Genomic DNA, 14,357 nt, shown 5'->3' with positions numbered 1-14,357 from the left:
GGTTGGACTTTCTCCTTTCATCCTCAAGGCTACAGAGCAAAGTTATGAGCCAACCAGGACTAAAAGGCTTCTCTGCACTTCTGGAAGCAACATCTGGTTTCTCTGACCTCTTTTAAAAAATGTTAAAGTCTCTGCTGGAGGTAAAAAACAAGTTCTTTATTTGAATCTTGCACACCCCACCTGACCATGGCTCGAAGCTCCTCTGCGAGCCCCAAACATTTCTTAAACAACCAAGGAAATGAAATACAAAACATTAAACAACGCAGAGGGTCAGACCTAAACCAACAAAGACAAGGAAATTGCAAGTTAAGCCTCCTGCTCTGCCCTTGATTCACCTTGTTTTGTTCAGCTACTGCTCTGTTCCAAGACCCTTCCTCTCTCCTAACACCCAAGAGCAATAGGAAAAAGAAAACAGCATGATCTAAACATATATGGCATTCGTTCTTATCAATTAGGCTGGGTTTTGATGTAAGTCATAACAATTTTACCTGGTTTGGAACCTGGCAAAGCCAGTGATGTTTAACAATTTCCTGTACAGTTTGCATTATTCCAAGGAGGAGTAAAAATGACCTGGGCATCTGGAGGGGAAGACTCCCATCACCCCATTTTACCCCTCTAAAAATTGGGCACAGTCTAAGCTAGTCATCTCCTCCCTGTCTATAAACCACTTTGGTGATTTTAGGATGGAAGAAGCATGCTCTGGGGGGTGCCTGTTTTCTCATTGCTCGCAGAGGTCTGCAGAGCTATCCTGGCTAGCACTTGCCTGACTTTTTAGCTGGCTGGCATCAAACAAGATGAATCTCATCCTTCTCTAGTAATCATCCACTTGCTATGAAGTAAGCACCTGAGTGTCCTGGAGAGCCAAGACCTCAATCCCCCAGCACATTCATCATTGCTCTGCAAAGTGTGCAGTGGTTTAACACTAAGCAGGCCACTGAGGTCGGAGGCAATACTCATCTAACTGGTATTAGAAATGTGACCTAGCTCTCTGCAGCATTAGAAGGGCACAGTGCTCAGCCTCTTGCAGGACCAGGGCACAAGAAATAAAGTAGTAAGAGACCAGGATAATGCAGTCAGCTCCTTCCACGTCTACAAGAAATTTCTTTTCCACTTTGCATGAAAGATGGACGCACAGGTACACTCACATTGCCTTAGAGCAGATTCCATTACATCTCAGTGCTTCCAAAGGGAATTTAAGTTACATTTTGATAGAAAAGCCAGCAAAGGTTTATTCAAAATATTTATGAAAAGTAAGATATCTGAACAGTTGCAGTTCACAATGACAAAGGATTAGAAAAATTTTGTAAATCCAACCTGCAAGTTATTAAAATAACAAAACAGAATATGTAATGTAAAAGGTTAACTGCTATTACTGAGGAAAAGTTACTGTCTTGGAGGCTACTGTTTTCAGAGATATCAAAACTATTGGAAATAACTGGGGGAAGAACTTAGGGTTTGGGTTTTTGCTTTGCTGTTTCTCCGTACAAACTATCAGTGGCTTAAAAATTCAGTCACAGTATCTTGAATGAGAGAAATATAGGCAAAACACACCTATGCTTTGCTGTATAGCTTTTTATGTATCATCACAGAACAGACACCTGTCGAGCAGTGAAAGACACACTCAGCCACATGACAGGTACAGATTAGAACTTAACAGAAAATTTAAAATGGAGACTTTGAGCAGCTGTGGCAGCGTCACATTTGGATATCAGTGTAAGTCCACCTACACTATTCAAGTCCTAAAGCACTCAAGGGTGGAAATCCTGCAGCATAATGAAAAGATTTACAAAAGAGAGATTCTTACGGTCTTGTTCGTCACCCAAAGTCCCATTACAAGCACATCTGTTTTCTTATTTCCAGCAAGGCTCCTAAATGAACAGTACAAGAGTATGCAGTGCTGTTTGGCTGGTGGTCCAGCTGTGCTCCTTCCCCATCTCCATGGTAACCTCCTATGACCAACACCTCCATCACAAGGGGCTGCAGCATCAGGACAAATCTCACATTCCACTATCTTCCACAAAGAAAAATAATACGAATGATACTTATCTTTCCCATGGAGAAAGATTACAAGCTGCAGTGGGGAAAAAAGAGGCATTACTGAAATGCTGGCAAGCTGACATTTTTGCTAATTAAAACAGAAGGGAATCTTTAAAACAAAGGCCTCCAAGACTTGTTTTTCATCACCAATAGCATATACTGTTTACAGGCACAGTTTATTTGTCATGTTTTGGTAATGGATTAAAGAGAAGTTTCATAAGCTCATAGAGATACGCACTAAAGAGCACTTCAAAATTTGTACTTTAAGAAAGCATATATATTACATAAGAGGGGGAACATGGGCTACATATCAAATGCTGTTACAAATTTAGGAAGAACTAAGAGCATCTTTTATTCTTAATATACTATGGGAGGGATCCAACATAGGACATAACTGCTTAACTGGAAAAAATGCACATGCCGAAAGCCTACAGCTTGTCTTCTGATCACATGCAACTGATCAAAACTTTCTGAAGAAGCCCTGTGATGGTAAAGGAGGGCCAAACTACCAACCCAACACTTTAAAATACAGTTCAAAAGACTGCTCCATTTCTTCTTTATGTTCTTTTTCCACAGGACAAATCTTCTCATGGCGCAGTGTAAAACTAAAATCTTAGACGAAAGACACAGACGAGAGTACCATTTTGGGGACTGAAGCTGTGCAAAACGTGCTGGCGAACTGTTCTGGGAAACATCTGTATTACACAGGGAACAAGGTCCACTTCGAGGATCCAGCAGGGTCTCTGCTTTGCATTTCTTCCCTCAGCTGAATGTATTTGCCAAAACAATGCACTTCTCAATGCTTTCCAGCTGTGATTCAAACCCTCTCCCCCTACTGTTGGATCTTACTCTTCCAGGAAGATCTCACAATTCAGTCACTGGTAATAGGTCTTCCATCACAAAACCACAGAGACATCCTTCATTATTAGTACTATTTCCAAGCATCCAGGGTGTTAACAAGCAGCATATGCATAGGCATGAGGAGATGGGAGGGAATTTATAAAAATGTTTACTCACTGTGAAAGTCATCCTTAACTTCCCACGAGTATGATTCCACACACACTTGCGGTAAGGCAGGTTGTATTATTCTCTCCTCTTGTCCAATAGTTGCTATTACTGGACCTGGCAAGGCAGCATGTGACACAAAAATGCAGCTGCATTTTTGGCTCAGAAGCCTCTACAAGAGCCCATGAGTCATGAGCCAAAAGGCCCACATAAAAGCAACAGAGAAGAATGCAGATTCAGTCGTCTTTTTATTGTAAGCATGTGTGTCTTTACTGGATGGTCCTGATGCATATAAATGACGAAAACAGAAGTCATTTTGAAGCTACAAGAAAGGAAAAGTCCCTTCAGTCAGGTAACTTGGCCTCCAACTGCTCACGGCCACTTTACATAGAATGGAAAGTCTACCACTGACCACAGAGCATCTGAGCCACACAACATAACACATGCTGAGACATGCCTCTCAGCTATGCTTTTCTAGAAGCCTTGGGGTGATGTATTTTTTGTTGTTCTGGTGGGTTTAGTTCTTTTCGTAGAATTTCTCACTATCAGCCCAGGATACTGTCATCCTAGATGCACAACACTGAGCTCTCCTGCAACGCTGTCCTGCAGCAAAACATCCTGCATCTGCCTGTTGTACTGCAAATGAAGTTTACAATGCAACAATTTGTGCCTCAGATATGTCATTTCTCTGATTAAAAATTATATTCTAATACATTTGTTACTCTTAACTTTCAGGCTTTCAGGACTGATCAAGTGTTTCAACCTGTTTTTTGTTTGGTTTTGGGTGTTTGGTTTTTTTAAATGAAAGCAATCCAAACGCACCCCTTTCCTACACTGATTGGAGCGGGTGTAATAAACATGAGACAGAAGGGAGCGTGAGACCAATCTGGACTGTGGCCTGCAGAAGAATGTCTCAGGCCTTCTCTTTATCACCAGCTCAGGGACACTGTCAGCAAGAAGCTGTTCCCACACTACATCATGTTGTCTGCCTGCAAGCAGCAGCCCTGCACCGAGCCAGCTCAGCAGAAGCGGGATGGACGAGAGCAGTAGTAGAGGGAAAACAAGGCACCAAGAATTACCCTTCAGTGGCAATAAACAGCATGAGTCCACCTTAGTTTCCCTCCTCCTCAGATGTTTTGTACCGGGTGGATAGAGCATGAGAGGGATGAACACTCTAGGTATACCCAGGCAGCATTGCACAATGCTGTTCATGCAGCTACCAAAAGAGTGCTTGCTTTACTTGGTCTAGCTGCTGCATTAGTATCTAACCCACCTCGCAAAAGAGATCCTTTATGTCCTTTATTCCCCCTAATATAAAGCTGGAAAGCTAGCAGCTTGTGTTTCTTCCCATTTGAAAGGGTCCCACCAGCAACCTAGCTTCACACCCAGCTTCACTCCTGTTAAAAACTAGCTTTGATCATTGCTGTTCGCCACACAAACTTACTCCTCATCGGCATCCACAATGATTAACTACCACAGCAAGCATGCATCCTACCTCTCAGGTACACCGTGTTTCTGGGGAAGCATTGCTATTACAAGGCAATGTGAGGCAGAAGCGAGGACTGGAAGGGAAGTACCCTAAAGGCAGCTAGAAAATCCTTACTGATTTTTGATGGAGAATTTTCCAGCCCTTTCTGAACCGCAGCAGCAGGAGGAAAGAACACTAAATATAACCCCATGCCTTCACAGAGCAAGGAGGGGAACATGAGCAACAAGAGGAAACTCTCTGAAACAAATGTCACCAGATGCTTCACAGCTTAAATGGAAAGGATGGAGCATTGGGCTGTTGATGTTCAGACAATGGTCACGCGTAGTAGGATTGAAAAGGGTGCTCAATCAATACGTTCAAAGAATTTGAAGAGATTGTTCAAACACAGCAAAGAAATACAGGTGTATCCCAAGACAGACACAATCATGGCAGCTTAAGCATTGTATCTCAAAAAACCATAGGGTTCATTAAGTTGCCATCTTGTAACTTTTGCTCAGTTTGAGGACCCAACTCTGTTCAACCTCCAGTAAGAGCTGCCCGCTTTTGCTTTGTGTGAAGAGGTTCCCCACCTCCAACTTACCACCCTCCTAAAAGTGCGGTGAGGGAAAGGTACGAAGGCTGCTGTTGGATCCTCCGGTCTGACAGGTCCAATGGGAGGTCTCAAGAGCACAAACTCCTGAGTTCTCCTTTCGACTCCACCACCCTCCAGCACTTGCATAATGAGGTTTTGTTACTCCTGTGCGTTCCAAGTCACAGACGAAGTCAAGAACTGCTGGCAATGCTCAACCAGCCGTGTTTTGGTTGGTTACATATTATAACACCAAGGTACCTAAAACTGGCCTTTTGGGCACTCTGTGCTAGGCAGCCCACAAGCACTATGCAGAAACACTGCTAGCTCTAGAAAGGCATTACAATCTTTGCTAGTGCCCTTTACTACTCTTCAGGAAATGACAGACTCATTTTCCACAGTGATAAAGTCCAGTGAATTCTTCCTAAACTGGATGGAAATCTGAAAGCTTAACAGACATAATAAATCGTGCGTTATCTGTGTTACCGAGCCAGTTTTACACAAATAAATACATCTAAATTAGACTGCAATCTGCAAATCCTCCTTCATGTGAATAGCAGTTCTGACTTTAGTGGGGCTACTCCCATACGTCAAGGAGAGAGGGGGTCTTCTCTTTTATATTATGTAAACCTTGGGTGAATTAAATTCCTCCCACACAAAGCTCTCACATAATCCCTGCTGCAGCTTGCTCCTGGCTCATAAGAATATTCACCTCCACACAGCTTCAAAAGGTGTATGCTTTTCAGCATCACTGTCAGGCACTTTTTTCTTTTCATTACGAGGAATGTACTGTGAATTGAAAGAAGGTTTGGGGTTTGGTTTGTGGTTTTTTGTTTTTTTTTTTTTTTTGCATTCCCTTGTAGTGTAACAACAAGATTTATGTCCCTTGCAATTAAAAAAATTATAGTCCAAGAGCATAGCTAAAACCTTAAAAGGACTAAATACAGAGAGATACCTGGAAGATTACTCCTTACCACCATCTCCAACACTAATATTTCTTTCGGGCCTAGGGCTCTAGGTAGCAATTGTGCATCAAGGCCATGTTCTTGCCTGGACAAGCTGCGTGTTTTTAGTAACATAAAGACCACACATCTTAGAAGGTCATGGCAGCACAGAGGCTAAGCATAAAGGCTAACAGCAAGACAGAAAGAACATCAACTTTTCCAGTATTATCCATAAATGTCAAACGTCATTCTGCATCACTATTTGTCCCTAAAAAACCTACACCCCATCTATGTGTCTGCAAAAGGACTTCTCACTTGGCATAAATTATCACATAAAAGAGGGACTACGCACAAGGGGTCTCATTTGCACATACCTTCCTTATTCTCTTTATAGGACCTGATTTCCAAAGTTGCTCAAATAGCCCCAACACTGCACATTAAAATGGAAGAATCATTGAGCAACACCAGCAACCTCCCAACACACTCCCCAGCCGAACACCTTGTTTGCCCCTTTCCCCAGGGCTCATGAAGAAGCTGGGAGAGACAGCAAGCAGCAGAAGCTGCAGAGCATGGCAGTGCTCCTGCAAGGGAGGGAGATCCTGCCATCACCAGACTCCTCCTCCCCCTCCACAAAAGTCCAATTCAGCTCTATAAATACACCAGCTGGATGGAAGGCTAAACACGCCCATGATTTCACTGGCAAGGACAGGTTATAGCGTAAATCAGTTTTGTCTTAGGATGCCACATTGATAAATGTCACTCCAGAGCCCTCAAGTGAGTGGCACTTCAACTACCCCACGGTGCAATAGGAACATAAGTTTAGGAGAAACTATAGATGCCGTCACATCACAACAATACCAACAAGCGAGCTCTATAGTTCTTACATTAATCCCTTTTTTCCTTTGCTTTTATGCATTTAATTTAAAATAAATATCAACCTGTGCAGTACCTAGAGCAACAAGTAGGATTCGTAGCTACCTTGATTAAATGCCAGTAGCTTATTCCTTTAAGTACATGATGTTTAATTAAAAAAACAGATTAAGCAAAATTGGTTTGTTAGTCAGACCAAGGTCAGCTGGTATAAGTAAAGGCACTGCAATCTCAGAAGATTTTTCTTACTGCATTGCAATGGCTTGAATACACCATTTCATTATGTAAATGCACAGAGGTCATGACCAAGCCAATATTCAAGTAAAAATTTTTCCAAGTCACTAAAGGTATCCCAGGTTCTTATAATCCCCCATGCAAATGAAGAGCAGCAAATGTTTATCCCTCCATTTCCCCCAGCATTACTGGTTTACACTCCCGTAGCTGAGGCAACCACACCAAGCAGCTCAGCGCCTTTCAGAAAGATTAACTTCTTAAATGGGCATAAACAGCAAAGGTTCCGCTCCAGCCAGCTAAGGTGAATGGTGGACATACAACTCGTGGGCTGGGGCACAGCACAGGAGATCACGGGGTGACCTCCTCATGGAGGTCATCTCACCACCTAAAGCTCCACACACAGCAAGGTCTGCTCTGAGTTTTAGATTACCTGATGTTTGGTTTGTTTGCGGAATGTCATTCCTTGCCAAACAAACTACTGGGAAAAAAGAAAAAAGGTTGTAACAACTGGCTGAAAAGAGGATGGGAAAGAGCACAGCAACAAGCGCCAAAAGCACCCAGAACAAAATTTTATGTACTGACAACATTCATGCACCTCACAGCATTGTCAGGAATACTTTAAATTAGCAAAAAATGCCAATTGTCCAGGTCCTGCTGCTGCACATTCAGCTCCATCTCACCCCATGAAGACAATGGCAATTCAAGTCTAGATCTTCCAAGAGACTCCAAGTTTCCTAGGGGTGCTGGATACAACTCAGCATAAAAAGCCCCACAAACTTAGCTTTGTAACACACACCGGTTTAACAAACACTAGCATAGTTTAGCTAAAATTGTACGACCAACTTCCTCCTTCCTTTCCTTCCTCTCCCACCCCTGAGAAATGATGTGAAATACAAGGTAGTGCTGCAGTAGGCAAACATTAATAGCGCCTGAAACCACTTAACAATCCATTCTCCTTTCCCTTCCCCTCATTTTTATTTTCAGAAAACCCACATAACCCACCCCAAAAGTATTCTAGCATAACAAAATTCTTCCTCCTTTGCTAGATTGAGTATAGACCTAACTTAGGATTAAGTACAACTCAACACATAGCTTATCTGAATCCATAAATATCCAAGATTAACAGATACTGAGGGAATCAGCTGACAGGACCACACAAAAAAAAAATTACATTCTTCTGTATCGTCCACACAGCAAGCTCAACGCCCAAGGGTAACAGCAAGGACCTGAACCAGAGTACATATCAACGTGACAGAGACTATTCACAGGTATTTTCATGAACCTGCCAAAGACTTAAGGTTTTTCTTGTGAAATCTTATGTTCTGTAACTTGGCTCTGCTCCATTTTACTTCGTTCAAAGTGTGACCAACGTTAGGAGCCTGATCAAATTCCTTGCTTTATCCACGCCGGAATTAAAGCCTTGGCTCAGCGAGGGGAAGCAGACCAAGCTACACGAGCTTTTCTTTTGTCAGAGGATGCCAGCCATAAATGCTGGTGTTACCTGCAGCACTGGCAAGTCCCAGGGAGCTTCAGTTTCGTTACAAACAAAGGGATTTCAGCTTTTCGTGAAACAGTTGTTATTTCTGCATCTCTTGTTAGACAGTCCAGTGCTAAACTTCTGTTTTCATCTGCAGAAAAATACACTAAGCCTCTTTAGAAGTCCAGCCTACTCTGATCTGAGAAGTGGGAATTTCTTCAAATAACTAATCAAATCACGCTCACATGGCTGGTTTTCAGCTGTCTAGTACCGATGAATACCAGAAAAGTTTCAAAACATTTATAGGTCAGATAAAGGCAATGTGAGTGCCTCACAAAGGCAGCAGTTGCCATTACAGGATGACTTCTGCAGAGGGAGCACCACATCTGGCCACAATAGCCACAACAGCTCCAAATGAGCCTTCCCCCAATCTCTCCTGGGAAAGCACCTTCTCATTCTGTCCCTGCCACAGGCAGCACCAAAACACTTTTGGCTTGTAGCCTTCATCCACACGCACATCCATCCCCAACCTCAGTCCAGGTCTGGCCGTGCCCTTGGACTCTCCCCCAGCTCCAAGGGTCCCCATACCCACTATGGAGAGAAGGGCAGCTAAGGATCATGCAACTCCTCTCCAAGGAAGCAAATCAAAAGTCAAAATGGTTTCCCTAAAGGACAAGTGCCAGACCTTTGTGCAGGGCCTGTGGGAGAGACAAGGGAGGAACTGGTGGAAGAAATGCTTTGCTGCCAGAAACCAATGCCACCTCACAGGTGTGGGCAAGAGGGTCAAGATGTCCATGGGTACCCCTGGAACAGGGCAAGGTGAGATAAGAACCCCTATTAGCTTCAAAGGGGTTTCTACAGAGGAGATAATAGAATTATAGAATGGTTTGGGTTAGAAGGAACCTTTAAAGACCACCTAGTCCAATCCTCCTACTATGTGGGGGACATCTATCACTACTAGATCAGGTTGCTCAAAACCCAACCCACCCTGACCTTGAACACTTGCAGAAGAGAACAGAACTGCTTGATCTTCGAGGGCCAGACTGACAAACTGGTGGCAGGAAGGAGGACCAGGAAAGAATTGAAGGCTTGGGTCAAATGGGAGGAGTGAGCAAACAGGAGAGAACGGGTCAGGGAAAACCTGCGTGACTCAGCCAAGTGCTTGCGCAGCAGGAGCTGGAAGTCTCCTCCTTCAACAGTGTGCACACGCAAATGCAATATTTTACTATGCTACAGCACTTTTAAAGTGCTCCAAGTGCTTCATAAATATTAATTAAACAATAGTATCCACAAATCAGAAGCATACAGACAGAGATACAGCTATCTCAATATTTAACTGTATGATAACGCAGGGAGCAAAAGCTACTTGTAACAAGTCACATACCCACACTTCTCCTGTCTCAAAGAGCCCAGGCTGTGTCCTACAGCCAGGCTGCACAGTGCTTGCTAAAAGAGGCCAGTGTTCAGTATTTGAATTCAGACTCCTGTTTCAGTGTGTGACCCGATGCCTTGCACACCACAAGCGATCACACTTCAGCCATCTCCCTAAGCCATTCCTTGATCGCCAGCCAAGCCCAACGCAGAGGTAATCTTACCGAAGTACCACCGGTATGTGGTTGTAAATTGTGATTTTGTGCTTGAATTGTCTCATCTGCCTTCCCTAGCATTTGGGCTTCGCAAAGCATTTTCAGCAATTTCATCTTGAACTGCATGTTTCACAACACTGATTTCTCTTTAATTTTTTTTAAAATGGCTTTTATTAGGTCAACCACATTTGCCGAGTTTTAACAGACTACTTTCTCAGCTGCCTAATTTCAAGTTCACCTTTAGGTATAACTTAAAAGGAGGGAAAAAGTCGTCATACCAAGTAAGTGGGATGTGATGCTTAACATCAAGGTTTACACTAATACACTTCACAGTATCGGCTGAGGGTCAAGAATTGTGAATTTACTCTGCAACACAGGAGAATTAAGGAAGAAAAAGGAGGAAACCTAGCCAAAACTTGGAAATATGTATACTCTTGATTAATACAAGGCTACTAGGAAAAAGCAGATGTGAAATCACACCTTGTTTTATTCAGGGGAGAAGCCAAAGTCTACAAGAGCCAAACTGAACTTAGTCTATGCAGTGGCAGACACTGAAATACAGCAAAGTTATTCCTTCAACATTAATAAAACATGTTGTATACAGAGCACTTTTTTTCCCAGTCCTTGAAACCCTGCCAAGTCATAAGCTTTTTATGGGAACATTGAAATGGCTGTTGATCAGAGCCATACCCATATGAGTTTTAAATTTTACCACCACTTAGGCGCAAGGGCTTCCCCCCCACTCCCTCACACAAATTTGTAATTTTTTGAGAAGCCTGATGAACTAAAAGCTCACATACCCTCAGCCTATGAAGATACTGAATTCAGTCTTGAATTGTGAGCTGAACTCAGGCCTTGAAAGCATTACGTACTCCTCCACCCCTAGAATGAAGTTCCTCAAAAGTAAAATTTTACATATGAAAAATAAGAACTACTTGGGAAACAAGATCAGAGAGCGAGGTCAGCTCATTACCAAGAGCACTATATTCTCTTTCTCATCCCTCCCCATCAGCATCTGCTTTTTCCAAGTCTTAGGCTTTACTTTTCAAAAAGTTAACACTGATTCATAAAAATACAATTAGTTTGGAAGTACAAGGCTGCTGGCACCCAGACAAGTGCTTGATTGCTTCGTTGTTGCATCTAATGCGATGGAGCTTCAACTGAGTTGGAAAACTTCATAAAAATTGAGGGGCTTCTTCCTTTCTCATTAACACATGAAGTTTAACAGCCTGGCACGCAAACTTCTCTCTAGCATTATGTTTTTGGGATTACTCATCTACTCCCACAGTCTACAAGACTTTTTACAACATGCTACCCAGTACTTTCCCCTTTCCAGTTTAAAGGCTTCGATTTGGCATCCTCTGTATACAGTGGCAAAGATGCTGCACCAGAAGACCTTCAAAGTATCTGCCATCCTTAACACTCATCCCACATGCCTCCTATGTGTATTCTGTAACTCTAAAACTAAAATCTGTGTCCACTGCTGTATATATCCATTCCATCACTGACACAAATTTTAAAAATTATTGATTAGGTTTGCAATGGTTTAAATTTAATAGGGAAATGGAAAAAAGTACACAGCCTATGTCCAAATAGGTCTATCTTTCAGGTCGCTTGGCTGGGAGCTTTTGTGTTCTTTGTATACCATCCTGATTTATGTTTATATAAATAATGACAAATATTAGTTTTAAATTTACAAGTCATTGCTTTATAATATGTCCCCAATCCTATCTGGATAAAGAGCTTATATTAAACAAAACTGTTTGTTTGTACTACTAGTACATCTAATAGGAAATACTTAGAATCCCACACGTTCAAAGCAGGACAAAATGACAGCCTATCCTTCCGTGAAGGGCTGCTATCTCTTGGTACCAAGAGGCCAGGAGGAACATGTGCAGATCACAAGGCCTGAAAGTTCAAGTCAAGAGAAGCTGATCTGCAGAACCTCAGAGTCCACCAAGAATGTCACATGCCCACCAGGCCCAGGAAAACAGGAAAAAAGTAAAAAAGCCCTAAAAATCACCTTGTGCTTTGGCAGCAATAAAATGGCTAGAAGATGTGGGAGAATTAAGGAAGAAAAAACCAGCCAAATCCCAGACATACATGTGCTCCTGGTTAATGCGAAGCTACTAGGAAAAAGCAGATGTGGAGTCCCACCTTGGTTCATTCAGGGCAAAAGCAAAGGACTAACAGCCGCTTGAGCTCACTCTGGGCAATGAGAAATGTTGAAATAAGAGTTTAAAGACAGCAAGACGATGACCTCAAGCCTTTCATACATTATTTGTGTTGGCTGTCCCACTGTTCAGTTATTAAGGAAAGGCCAAAACAAAGATATTTATTCTGTTACTTTTATTATTCATTGGTATCTACAAACACACAGAAGTCAAAGGTTTAGTAACTGTAGAAAGCCCAGCGCTTAGATGAAAGTTGGTTTCTGTTAGACTCTCCTAACTGGGATGTACCAAAATTTGGAGGAAGGTTTTGGGATTTTTATGTTTCAAAATTAATTTTAAGATTATCTAAGATTAAAGCATATTGAAGAAATTAACTGTCTATTCTATAAAACCTAGTATCTGTTTCTACTATTGATCGCTACCCAACACAACCTCTTATGGCACAGCATGCACCTGTATGGGAAAAGAAGAGGCCGCCTCCAGTGTGCAGAGACCCAAAACGGTTCACATTGCACAGATACCACAGTTGTAACCCAAGAGCCCAAACACATCGCTACTGCAACTTGCCACCTCAGAATAAAAGAAAATTGTGTTCAGTAAATCTGAAAGTGAGTTTTAATGCTACCTTAAAACCACCACTCCCACATGCGAACCAGTTACTGGTGCAAGTACTCGAGCGTGACAGCAAAGACAGAGCATCACCGTTTTTCTCCTCTTCTGAGTCCATAAAAAAATTACATGTTTCTATAAAGGTGTTTCTGGGTATCCAGGTCCTGTATTTTGTCTCATACTGATTTTGTACTCTGGAACTGTGCTTGTACAAGGACTAGCAGAGCAAAGTTGTCCTCTACAGCTGACACTCTTCTGTGCTAGGACCACAAAGAGAAATTGCATGAGAGAAATACTTAAAATCACGAATACTTTGTGAAATCTCCTCAGCACACTTTACATGCCCTCTCGCATAGTGACTGCATCAACTCTCCCCTCTGTCTATAGACTTAAAAAGCATTTCCCCAGTTTGTACATGGACGAGAGCAAGTCAGTTCTGAAGGGGAAAGAAGGAGAAAGGCAGCACTCAAAACTCCAAGGATTATTTACAAATAAGGTAAAGCCCTATAAACTTGGCTATTGAAGAAAGATAATCTTCTCTAGCTTACGCCAAGTGGGTCAGACAGAGGAAGAACCTCAGCAATCTTCAAAGTCAAAGCAGATGGGGAAGTGAGTAAGTGCCCATGTGAGCGAACAGGAAACAAGCTCTTGTTCATTTTAGCTTGTTTCAGAGCTTCAGTTTTCTAAACAACATCAAAAATGTCAGACCATTAACTGACACGAGCAGAAGAGCTCAGTCCTGTAACAAGCATTAGGAGAACTGCAGAGTAATTACTTAAGACTGCTATTGATAAAAAAAAATCCTGATGTCTGTAGACTGATGATGTTGCTTAACTTGGTAGAAGGCAGACAGGTAAAGGGAAGGAAAAGTCCTAAGAGGCAGAGACAGGGAGAAATGTTCTTTGCTTTGTAGCTATGAAAAAATCACTTAGGATTCTTTATCATTAGTGCTTCAGTACCACCGATAAATATTTATGTAGCTGTAAAGCAGGCTCTACTTTAGAGCTAACTGTAGCTCTAATTAGAGTATTTTCTAAAAAAATAACACATGAGCTTGTAACTAATTTTTTTGCCATTTTTGAAATAAAAAAAAGCAGCAGTCCACACATGCTACAGAATGAACATACATTGCATTCCTTAAAAAGTTGAAGTTGACCTCCTCGTCCTTTCTCAGGCTTTACATCACTAGACAAGATCTGGGCCAAGACCATTTCCATACACAGGGATGCATCTCTGTCTCAGGATAACCTCATCATCCAAGTGGTGAAACCTAAACCCAACTAATCTCTCCCAGGGTTATGCTTGTGGAACTGGGAATCCCTCCATCTGCCTCAGCAAAATAAAAAGATCACTGGCTGCAAAAT

At 42.2% G+C, this 14,357-nt stretch overlaps 1 protein-coding gene across 7 annotated transcripts in view; it reads right to left on the bottom strand.

Annotated features, from left to right (window-relative positions):
• The window catches only part of AKAP13 (A-kinase anchoring protein 13), a 222,893-nt gene that overhangs the window by 183,950 nt on the left and 24,586 nt on the right, over positions 1–14,357 (bottom strand). The window contains exon 3 of one of the 7 annotated variants that reach the window (XM_064456194.1): positions 3,055–3,159. The exons of the other annotated variants lie outside the window; for them this stretch is intronic. The gene's annotated coding sequence lies outside the window, so the exon portion shown is untranslated. The remainder of the gene's footprint in view (positions 1–3,054; positions 3,160–14,357) is intronic. 7 annotated transcript variants of the gene reach the window in all.

This window comes from Phalacrocorax carbo, chromosome 7 (genome assembly GCF_963921805.1).
Source record: "Phalacrocorax carbo chromosome 7, bPhaCar2.1, whole genome shotgun sequence".
Classification (NCBI taxonomy): domain Eukaryota; kingdom Metazoa; phylum Chordata; class Aves; order Suliformes; family Phalacrocoracidae; genus Phalacrocorax; species Phalacrocorax carbo.
The sequence above is the reverse complement of the archived record's forward strand: the minus strand, read 5'-3'. Positions and strand labels throughout refer to the sequence as shown.